We start from the raw sequence: 12,500 nt of genomic DNA on the forward strand, positions 1-12,500 counted from the left end.
ACTCCTAAACTCCTGACTCCTAAACTCCTAATGCCTGACTCCTAAACTCCTGACTCCTAAACTCCTGACTCCTAAACTCCTGACTCCTAAACTCCTAACGCCTGACTCCTAAACTCCTGACTCCTAAACTCCTGACTCCTAACTCCTGACTCCTAACTCCTGACTCCTGATTCCTAACTCCTAACGCCTGACTCCTAAACGCTTGACTCCTAAACTCCTGACTCCTAAACTCCTGACTCCTAAACTCCTGACTCCTAAACTCCTAACGCCTGACTCCTAAACTCCTGACTCCTAAACTCCTGACTCCTAAACTCCAGACTCCTAACGCCTGACTCCTAAACTCCTGACTCCTAAACTCCTAAACTCCTAACGCCTGACTCCTAAACTCCTGACTCCTAAACTCCTGACTCCTAAACTCCTAACGCCCGACTCCTAAACTCCTGACTCCTAAACTCCTGACTCCTAACTCCTGACTCCTAACTCCTGACTCCTAACTCCTGATTCCTAACTCCTAACGCCTGACTCCTAAATGCCTGACTCCTAAACTCCTGACTCCTAAACTCCTGACTCCTAAACTCCTGACTCCTAAACTCCTAACGCCTGACTCCTAAACTCCTGACTCCTAAACTCCTGACTCCTAAACTCCTGACTCCTAAATCCTAAACTCCTAACTCCTAACTCCTAAGCCTGACTCCTAAACTCCTGACTCCTAACGCCTGACTCCTAAACTCCTGACTCCTAAACTTCTAACTCCTGACTCCTAAGCCTGACTCCTAAACTCCTGACTCCTAAACTCCTAACGCCTGACTCCTAAACTCCTGACTCCTAAACTCCTGACTCCTAACTCCTAACTCCTAAGCCTGACTCCTAAACTCCTGACTCCTGACTCCTAACGCCTGACTCCTAAACTCCTGACTCCTAAACTTCTAACTCCTGACTCCTAAACTCCTAACTCCTGACTCCTAAACTCCTGACTCCTAAACTCCTGACTCCTAAACTCCTAACGCCTGACTCCTAAACTCCCGACTCCTAAACTCCCGACTCCTAAACTCCTAACGCCTGACTCCTAAACTCCTGACTCCTAAACTCCTGACTCCTAAACTCCTAACGCCCGACTCCTAAACTCCTGACTCCTAAACTCCTGACTCCTAACTCCTGACTCCTAACTCCTGACTCCTAACTCCTGATTCCTAACTCCTAACGCCTGACTCCTAAATGCCTGACTCCTAAACTCCTGACTCCTAAACTCCTGACTCCTAAATCCTAAACTCCTAAGTCCTAACTCCTAAGCCTGACTCCAAAACTCCTGACTCCTGACTCCTAACGCCTGACTCCTAAACTCCTGACTCCTAAACTTCTAACTCCTGACTCCTAAGCCTGACTCCTAAACTCCTGACTCCTAAACTCCTAACGCCTGACTCCTAAACTCCTGACTCCTAAACTCCTGACTCCTAACTCCTAACTCCTAAGCCTGACTCCTAAACTCCTGACTCCTGACTCCTAACGCCTGACTCCCAAACTCCTGACTCCTAAACTTCTAACTCCTGACTCCTAAACTCCTGACTCCTAAACTCCTAACTCCTGACTCCTAAACTCCTAACTCCTGACTCCTAAACTCCTGACTCCTAAACTCCTAACTCCTGACTCCTAAACTCCTGACTCCTAAACTCCTGACTCCTAACTCCTGACTCCTAACTCCTGACTCCTAAACTAGCCTTTTTACAAGTGGAGACCATCAAAATGTCCTCACTTCTCTAAAGCTTTGTTGCTTTACTATTCTAGGACTTCTGGTACTCACAAGTATAGTTCACACACACACACACACACAGACACAGACACAGACACAGACACACACACACACACACAGACAGACACAGACACAGACACAGACACAGACACAGACACAGACACAGACACAGACACACACACACACACACACACACACACACACACACACACACACACACACACACACACACACACACACACACACACTGACAGTCAGCTAACAAGTTGTGGGTTGTTAAGTTAGTCTAGCAGACAGCTATCTACACCTGTAGGATCATGGTTAAATTACCAGTGGGCCCCCATTGATTTCGTAAATCCATCTCACTCAGATAGTGACTTACAAAATCAATGTTATTAAAAATTGCAAACATTTCTCTCCGCCCCAAAATGACTAGAATTACAGCAACTTGCTTTAGAACTGCTGAATGTTCTCTACGCTCCATGGCAACGTGTAGAATTACAGCAACTTGCTTTAGAACTGCTAAATGTTCTCTACGCTCCATGGCAACGTGTAGAATTGCAGCAACTTGCTTTAGAACTGCTGAATGTTCTCTACGCTCCATGGCAACGTGTAGCATTACAGTAAATTAATTATTAATTATTATTATTAACACTATTTTTCTTCTCCTCTGTCAAGAGGGGGGCGGCTAAAATGTTTTGCTCGCAAGGACCCCAAAAACGGTCAGGGTCGACTGCATGTATAGATGTGGGTATAGATGTGGGTATAGATGTGGGTATAGATGTGGGTATAGATGAGGATGTGGGTATAGATGTGGGTATAGATGAGGATGAGGGTACAGATGTGGGTACAGATGTGGGTCTAGATGAGGATGAGGGTACAGATGAGGGTATAGATGTGGGTATAGATGAGGATGTGGGTATAGATGTGAGTATAGATGAGGGTACAGATGTGGATATAGATGTGGGTATAGATGAGGGTACAGATGTGGGTATAGATGTGGGTATAGATGAGGATGAGGGTACAGATGAGGGTATAGATGTGGGTATAGATGAGGATGTGGGTATAGATGTGGGTATAGATGAGGGTACACATGTGGGTATAGATGAGGATGAGGGTACAGATGTGGGTATAGATGAGGATGTGGGTATAGATGTGGGTATAGATGTGGGTATAGATGAGGGTACAGATGTGGGTATAGATGTGGGTATAGATGAGGGTATAGATGTGGGTATAGATGAGGGTATAGATGAGGGTATAGATGTGGGTATAGATGTGGGTATAGATGAGGGTATAGATGTGGGTATAGATGTGGGTATAGATGAGGGTACAGATGTGGGTATAGATGTGGGTATAGATGAGGGTACAGATGTGGGTATAGATGAGGATGTGGGTATAGATGTGGGTATAGATGAGGGTACAGATGAGGGTAGAGATGTGGGTATAGATGAGGATGAGGGTACAGATGTGGGTATAGATGTGGGAATAGATGTGGGTATAGAAGTGGGTATGGATGTGGGCATAGATGAGGGCATAGATGAGGGTATAGATGAGGGTATAGATGAGGGTATAGATGTGGGTATAGATGTGGGTATAGATGAGGGTATAGATGAGGGTATAGATGTGGGTATAGATGAGGGTATAGATGAGGGTATAGATGTGGGTATAGATGAGGGTATAGATGTTAGTATGGATGTGGGTATTGATGTGGGTACAGATGAGGGTATAGATGAGGGTATAGATGTGGGTATAGATGAGGGTATAGATGAGGGTATAGATGTGGGTATAGATGTGGGTATAGATGAGGGTATAGATGAGGGTATAGATGTGGGTATAGATGTGGGTATAGATGAGGGTATAGATGAGGGTATAGATGTGGGTATAGATGAGGGTATAGATGTGGGTATAGATGTGGGTATAGATGAGGGTATAGATGAGGGTATAGATGAGGGTATAGATGAGGGTATAGATGAGGGTATTGATGTGGGTACAGATGAGGGTATAGATGAGGGTATAGATGTTGGTATAGATGTGGGCCTCTCTCATCTTTTTAAGTGGGAGAACTTGCACAATTGGTGGCTGACTAAATACTGTTTTGCCCCACTGTATATAACAGCACGGAGGTGACCTACCTGTATAAGTCAGGTATATAACAGCACAGTGTTGACCTACCTGTATACAGTAACTCAGGTATATAACAACACAGTGTTGACCTACCTGTATACAGTAACTCAGGTATATAACAACACAGTGTTGACCTACCTGTATACAGTAACTCAGGTATATAACAGCACAGTGTTGACCTACCTGTATAACTCAGGTATATAACAGCACAGTGTTGACCTACCTGTATACAGTAACTCAGGTATATAACAACACAGTGTTGACCTACCTGTATAAGTCAGGTATATAACAACACAGTGTTGACCTACCTGTATAAGTCAGGTATATAACAGCACAGTGTTGACCTACCTGTATAAGTCAGGTATATAACAGCACAGTGTTGACCTACCTGTATAAGTCAGGTATATAACAACACAGTGTTGACCTACCTGTATAAGTCAGGTATATAACAACACAGTGTTGACCTACCTGTATACAGTAACTCAGGTAAATAACAGCACAGTGTTGACCTACCTGTATAACTCAGGTATATAACAGCACAGTGTTGACCTACCTGTATACAGTAACTCAGGTATATAACAACACAGTGTTGACCTACCTGTATAAGTCAGGTATATAACAGCACAGTGTTGACCTCCCTGTATAAGTCAGGTATATAACAGCACAGTGTTGACCTACCTGTATAAGTCAGGTATATAACAACACAGTGTTGACCTACCTGTATAAGTCAAGTATATAACAGCACAGTGTTGACCTACCTGTATAAGTCAGGTATATAACAACACAGTGTTGACCTACCTGTATACAGTAACTCAGGTATATAACAGCACAGTGTTGACCTACCTGTATAAGTCAGGTATATAACAACACAGTGTTGACCTACCTGTATAAGTCAGGTATATAACAGCACAGTGTTGACCTACCTGTATAAGTCAGGTATATAACAACACAGTGTTGACCTACCTGTATAAGTCAGGTATATAACAGCACAGTGTTGACCTACCTGTATAAGTCAGGTATATAACAACACAGTGTTGACCTACCTGTATAAGTCAGGTATATAACAACACAGTGTTGACCTACCTGTATAAGTCAGGTATATAACAACACAGTGTTGACCTACCTGTATACAGTAACTCAGGTATATAACAGCACAGTGTTGACCTACCTGTATAAGTCAGGTATATAACAGCACAGTGTTGACCTACCTGTATAAGTCAGGTATATAACAACACAGTGTTGACCTACCTGTATAAGTCAGGTATATAACAACACAGTGTTGACCTACCTGTATACAGTAACTCAAGTATATAACAACACAGTGTTGACCTACCTGTATAAGTCAGGTATATAACAACACAGTGTTGACCTACCTGTATAAGTCAGGTATATAACAACACAGTGTTGACCTACCTGTATAAGTCAAGTATATAACAACACAGTGTTGACCTACCTGTATACAGTAACTCAGGTATATAACAGCACAGTGTTGACCTACCTGTATAAGTCAGGTATATAACAACACAGTGTTGACCTACCTGTATAAGTCAGGTATATAACAACACAGTGTTGACCTACCTGTATAAGTCAGGTATATAACAGCACAGTGTTGACCTACCTGTATAAGTCAGGTATATAACAACACAGTGTTGACCTACCTGTATAAGTCAGGTATATAACAACACAGTGTTGACCTACCTGTATAAGTCAGGTATATAACAGCACAGTGTTGACCTACCTGTATACAGTAACTCAGGTATATAACAACACAGTGTTGACCTACCTGTATACAGTAACTCAGGTATATAACAACACAGTGTTGACCTACCTGTATACAGTAACTCAGGTATATAACAACACAGTGTTGACCTACCTGTATAAGTCAGGTATATAACAGCACAGTGTTGACCTACCTGTATAAGTCAGGTATATAACAGCACAGTGTTGACCTACCTGTATAAGTCAGGTATATAACAGCACAGTGTTGACCTACCTGTATAACTCAGGTATATAACAACACAGTGTTGACCTACCTGTATACAGTAACTCAGGTATATAACAGCACAGTGTTGACCTACCTGTATAAGTCAGGTATATAACAGCACAGTGTTGACCTACCTGTATATGTCAGGTATATAACAGCACAGTGTTGACCTACCTGTATAACTCAGGTATATAACAACACAGTGTTGACCTACCTGTATACAGTAACTCAGGTATATAACAGCACAGTGTTGACCTACCTGTATAAGTCAGGTATATAACAGCACAGTGTTGACCTACCTGTATAAGTCAGGTATATAACAGCACAGTGTTGACCTACCTGTATAAGTCAGGTATATAACAACACAGTGTTGACCTACCTGTATAAGTCAAGTATATAACAGCACAGTGTTGACCTACCTGTATAAGTCAGGTATATAACAACACAGTGTTGACCTACCTGTATAAGTCAAGTATATAACAGCACAGTGTTGACCTACCTGTATAAGTCAGGTATATAACAGCACAGTGTTGACCTACCTGTATACAGTAACTCAGGTATATAACAACACAGTGTTGACCTACCTGTATACAGTAACTCAGGTATTTAACAGCACAGTGTTGACCTACCTGTATAACTCAGGTATATAACAGCACAGTGTTGACCTACCTGTATACAGTAACTCAGGTATATAACAACACAGTGTTGACCTACCTGTATACAGTAACTCAGGTATATAACAACACAGTGTTGACCTACCTGTATAAGTCAGGTATATAACAGCACAGTGTTGACCTACCTGTATACAGTAACTCAGGTATATAACAGCACAGTGTTGACCTACCTGTATACAGTAACTCAGGTATATAACAGCACAGTGTTGACCTACCTGTATAAGTCAGGTATATAACAGCACAGTGTTGACCTACCTGTATAAGTCAGGTATATAACAGCACAGTGTTGACCTACCTGTATAAGTCAGGTATATAACAACACAGTGTTGACCTACCTGTATACAGTAACTCAGGTATATAACAACACAGTGTTGACCTACCTGTATAAGTCAGGTATATAACAGCACAGTGTTGACCTACCTGTATAAGTCAGGTATATAACAGCACAGTGTTGACCTACCTGTATAACTCAGGTATATAACAGCACAGTGTTGACCTACCTGTATACAGTAACTCAGGTATATAACAACACAGTGTTGACCTACCTGTATACAGTAACTCAGGTATATAACAGCACAGTGTTGACCTACCTGTATACAGTAACTCAGGTATATAACAGCACAGTGTTGACCTACCTGTATAAGTCAGGTATATAACAGCACAGTGTTGACCTACCTGTATAAGTCAGGTATATAACAACACAGTGTTGACCTACCTGTATAAGTCAGGTATATAACAGCACAGTGTTGACCTACCTGTATACAGTAACTCAGGTATATAACAACACAGTGTTGACCTACCTGTATACAGTAACTCAGGTATATAACAACACAGTGTTGACCTACCTGTATACAGTAACTCAGGTATATAACAGCACAGTGTTGACCTACCTGTATACAGTAACTCAGGTATATAACAACACAGTGTTGACCTACCTGTATACAGTAACTCAGGTATATAACAACACAGTGTTGACCTACCTGTATAAGTCAGGTATATAACAGCACAGTGTTGACCTACCTGTATAAGTCAGGTATATAACAGCACAGTGTTGACCTACCTGTATAAGTCAGGTATATAACAGCACAGTGTTGACCTACCTGTATAACTCAGGTATATAACAACACAGTGTTGACCTACCTGTATACAGTAACTCAGGTATATAACAACACAGTGTTGACCTACCTGTATAAGTCAGGTATATAACAGCACAGTGTTGACCTACCTGTATAACTCAGGTATATAACAGCACAGTGTTGACCTACCTGTATACAGTAACTCAGGTATATAACAACACAGTGTTGACCTACCTGTATAAGTCAGGTATATAACAGCACAGTGTTGACCTACCTGTATACAGTAACTCAGGTATATAACAGCACAGTGTTGACCTACCTGTATACAGTAACTCAGGTATATAACAACACAGTGTTGACCTACCTGTATAAGTCAGGTATATAACAGCACAGTGTTGACCTACCTGTATACAGTAACTCAGGTATATAACAGCACAGTGTTGACCTACCTGTATAAGTCAGGTATATAACAGCACAGTGTTGACCTACCTGTATAAGTCAGGTATATAACAACACAGTGTTGACCTACCTGTATAAGTCAGGTATATAACAGCACAGTGTTGACCTACCTGTATACAGTAACTCAGGTATATAACAGCACAGTGTTGACCTACCTGTATAAGTCAGGTATATAACAGCACAGTGTTGACCTACCTGTATACAGTAACTCAGGTATATAACAACACAGTGTTGACCTACCTGTATACAGTAACTCAGGTATATAACAACACAGTGTTGACCTACCTGTATAAGTCAGGTATATAACAGCACAGTGTTGACCTACCTGTATACAGTAACTCAGGTATATAACAGCACAGTGTTGACCTACCTGTATACAGTAACTCAGGTATATAACAGCACAGTGTTGACCTACCTGTATAAGTCAGGTATATAACAGCACAGTGTTGACCTACCTGTATAAGTCAGGTATATAACAGCACAGTGTTGACCTACCTGTATAAGTCAGGTATATAACAACACAGTGTTGACCTACCTGTATAAGTCAAGTATATAACAGCACAGTGTTGACCTACCTGTATAAGTCAGGTATATAACAACACAGTGTTGACCTACCTGTATACAGTAACTCAGGTATATAACAGCACAGTGTTGACCTACCTGTATACAGTAACTCAGGTATATAACAGCACAGTGTTGACCTACCTGTATAAGTCAGGTATATAACAACACAGTGTTGACCTACCTGTATAAGTCAGGTATATAACAACACAGTGTTGACCTACCTGTATAAGTCAGGTATATAACAGCACAGTGTTGACCTACCTGTATAAGTCAAGTATATAACAGCACAGTGTTGACCTACCTGTATAACTCAGGTATATAACAGCACAGTGTTGACCTACCTGTATACAGTAACTCAGGTATATAACAGCACAGTGTTGACCTACCTGTATAAGTCAGGTATATAACAACACAGTGTTGACCTACCTGTATAAGTCAGGTATATAACAACACAGTGTTGACCTACCTGTATAAGTCAGGTATATAACAACACAGTGTTGACCTACCTGTATACAGTAACTCAGGTATATAACAACACAGTGTTGACCTACCTGTATAAGTCAGGTATATAACAGCACAGTGTTGACCTACCTGTATAAGTCAGGTATATAACAGCACAGTGTTGACCTACCTGTATAACTCAGGTATATAACAGCACAGTGTTGACCTACCTGTATACAGTAACTCAGGTATATAACAACACAGTGTTGACCTACCTGTATACAGTAACTCAGGTATATAACAGCACAGTGTTGACCTACCTGTATACAGTAACTCAGGTATATAACAGCACAGTGTTGACCTACCTGTATAAGTCAGGTATATAACAGCACAGTGTTGACCTACCTGTATAAGTCAGGTATATAACAACACAGTGTTGACCTACCTGTATAAGTCAGGTATATAACAGCACAGTGTTGACCTACCTGTATACAGTAACTCAGGTATATAACAGCACAGTGTTGACCTACCTGTATAAGTCAGGTATATAACAGCACAGTGTTGACCTACCTGTATAACTCAGGTATATAACAGCACAGTGTTGACCTACCTGTATACAGTAACTCAGGTATATAACAACACAGTGTTGACCTACCTGTATACAGTAACTCAGGTATATAACAGCACAGTGTTGACCTACCTGTATACAGTAACTCAGGTATATAACAGCACAGTGTTGACCTACCTGTATAAGTCAGGTATATAACAGCACAGTGTTGACCTACCTGTATAAGTCAGGTATATAACAACACAGTGTTGACCTACCTGTATAAGTTAGGTATATAACAGCACAGTGTTGACCTACCTGTATACAGTAACTCAGGTATATAACAACACAGTGTTGACCTACCTGTATACAGTAACTCAGGTATATAACAACACAGTGTTGACCTACCTGTATACAGTAACTCAGGTATATAACAGCACAGTGTTGACCTACCTGTATACAGTAACTCAGGTATATAACAACACAGTGTTGACCTACCTGTATACAGTAACTCAGGTATATAACAACACAGTGTTGACCTACCTGTATAAGTCAGGTATATAACAGCACAGTGTTGACCTACCTGTATAAGTCAGGTATATAACAGCACAGTGTTGACCTACCTGTATAAGTCAGGTATATAACAGCACAGTGTTGACCTACCTGTATAACTCAGGTATATAACAACACAGTGTTGACCTACCTGTATACAGTAACTCAGGTATATAACAACACAGTGTTGACCTACCTGTATAAGTCAGGTATATAACAGCACAGTGTTGACCTACCTGTATAACTCAGGTATATAACAGCACAGTGTTGACCTACCTGTATACAGTAACTCAGGTATATAACAACACAGTGTTGACCTACCTGTATAAGTCAGGTATATAACAGCACAGTGTTGACCTACCTGTATAAGTCAGGTATATAACAGCACAGTGTTGACCTACCTGTATAACTCAGGTATATAACAACACAGTGTTGACCTACCTGTATACAGTAACTCAGGTATATAACAGCACAGTGTTGACCTACCTGTATAAGTCAGGTATATAACAGCACAGTGTTGACCTACCTGTATACAGTAACTCAGGTATATAACAGCACAGTGTTGACCTACCTGTATACAGTAACTCAGGTATATAACAGCACAGTGTTGACCTACCTGTATACAGTAACTCAGGTATATAACAACACAGTGTTGACCTACCTGTATAAGTCAGGTATATAACAGCACAGTGTTGACCTACCTGTATAAGTCAGGTATATAACAGCACAGTGTTGACCTACCTGTATAAGTCAGGTATATAACAGCACAGTGTTGACCTACCTGTATAAGTCAGGTATATAACAACACAGTGTTGACCTACCTGTATACAGTAACTCAGGTATATAACAGCACAGTGTTGACCTACCTGTATACAGTAACTCAGGTATATAACAACACAGTGTTGACCTACCTGTATACAGTAACTCAGGTATATAACAACACAGTGTTGACCTACCTGTATACAGTAACTCAGGTATATAACAGCACAGTGTTGACCTACCTGTATACAGTAACTCAGGTATATAACAACACAGTGTTGACCTACCTGTATAAGTCAGGTATATAACAGCACAGTGTTGACCTACCTGTATACAGTAACTCAGGTATATAACAGCACAGTGTTGACCTACCTGTATAAGTCAGGTATATAACAGCACAGTGTTGACCTACCTGTATAAGTCAGGTATATAACAACACAGTGTTGACCTACCTGTATAAGTCAGGTATATAACAGCACAGTGTTGACCTACCTGTATACAGTAACTCAGGTATATAACAGCACAGTGTTGACCTACCTGTATAAGTCAGGTATATAACAGCACAGTGTTGACCTACCTGTATAAGTCAGGTATATAACAGCACAGTGTTGACCTACCTGTATAAGTCAGGTATATAACAACACAGTGTTGACCTACCTGTATAAGTCAGGTATATAACAGCACAGTGTTGACCTACCTGTATAAGTCAGGTATATAACAGGACAGTGTTGACCTACCTGTATAAGTCAGGTATATAACAGCACAGTGTTGACCTACCTGTATAAGTCAGGTATATAACAACACAGTGTTGACCTACCTGTATAAGTCAGGTATATAACAGCACAGTGTTGACCTACCTGTATACAGTAACTCAGGTATATAACAGCACAGTGTTGACCTACCTGTATACAGTAACTCAGGTATATAACAGCACAGTGTTGACCTACCTGTATAAGTCAGGTATATAACAACACAGTGTTGACCTACCTGTATAAGTCAGGTATATAACAGCACAGTGTTGACCTACCTGTATAAGTCAGGTATATAACAGCACAGTGTTGACCTACCTGTATAACTCAGGTATATAACAGCACAGTGTTGACCTACCTGTATAAGTCAGGTATATAACAGCACAGTGTTGACCTACCTGTATAAGTCAAGTATATAACAGCACAGTGTTGACCTACCTGTATAAGTCAGGTATATAACAGCACAGTGTTGACCTACCTGTATAAGTCAGGTATATAACAGCACAGTGTTGACCTACCTGTATAAGTCAGGTATATAACAGCACAGTGTTGACCTACCTGTATACAGTAACTCAGGTATATAACAACACAGTGTTGACCTACCTGTATACAGTAACTCAGGTATATAACAGCACAGTGTTGACCTACCTGTATAAGTCAGGTATATAACAGCACAGTGTTGACCTACCTGTATACAGTAACTCAGGTATATAACAGCACAGTGTTGACCTACCTGTATAAGTCAGGTATATAACAGCACAGTGTTGACCTACCTGTATAAGTCAGGTATATAACAGCACAGTGTTGACCTACCTGTATAAGTC

At 40.9% G+C, this 12,500-nt stretch overlaps 1 protein-coding gene across 1 annotated transcript in view; it reads right to left on the bottom strand.

Annotated features, from left to right (window-relative positions):
* LOC139419439 (dolichyl-diphosphooligosaccharide--protein glycosyltransferase subunit STT3B-like) overlaps positions 1–12,500 on the bottom strand; it is an 85,296-nt gene that overhangs the window by 32,988 nt on the left and 39,808 nt on the right. The gene's annotated exons all lie outside the window — the stretch shown is intronic.

Source organism: Oncorhynchus clarkii, chromosome 2, assembly GCF_045791955.1.
Source record: "Oncorhynchus clarkii lewisi isolate Uvic-CL-2024 chromosome 2, UVic_Ocla_1.0, whole genome shotgun sequence".
Taxonomy (NCBI): Eukaryota; Metazoa; Chordata; class Actinopteri; order Salmoniformes; family Salmonidae; genus Oncorhynchus; species Oncorhynchus clarkii.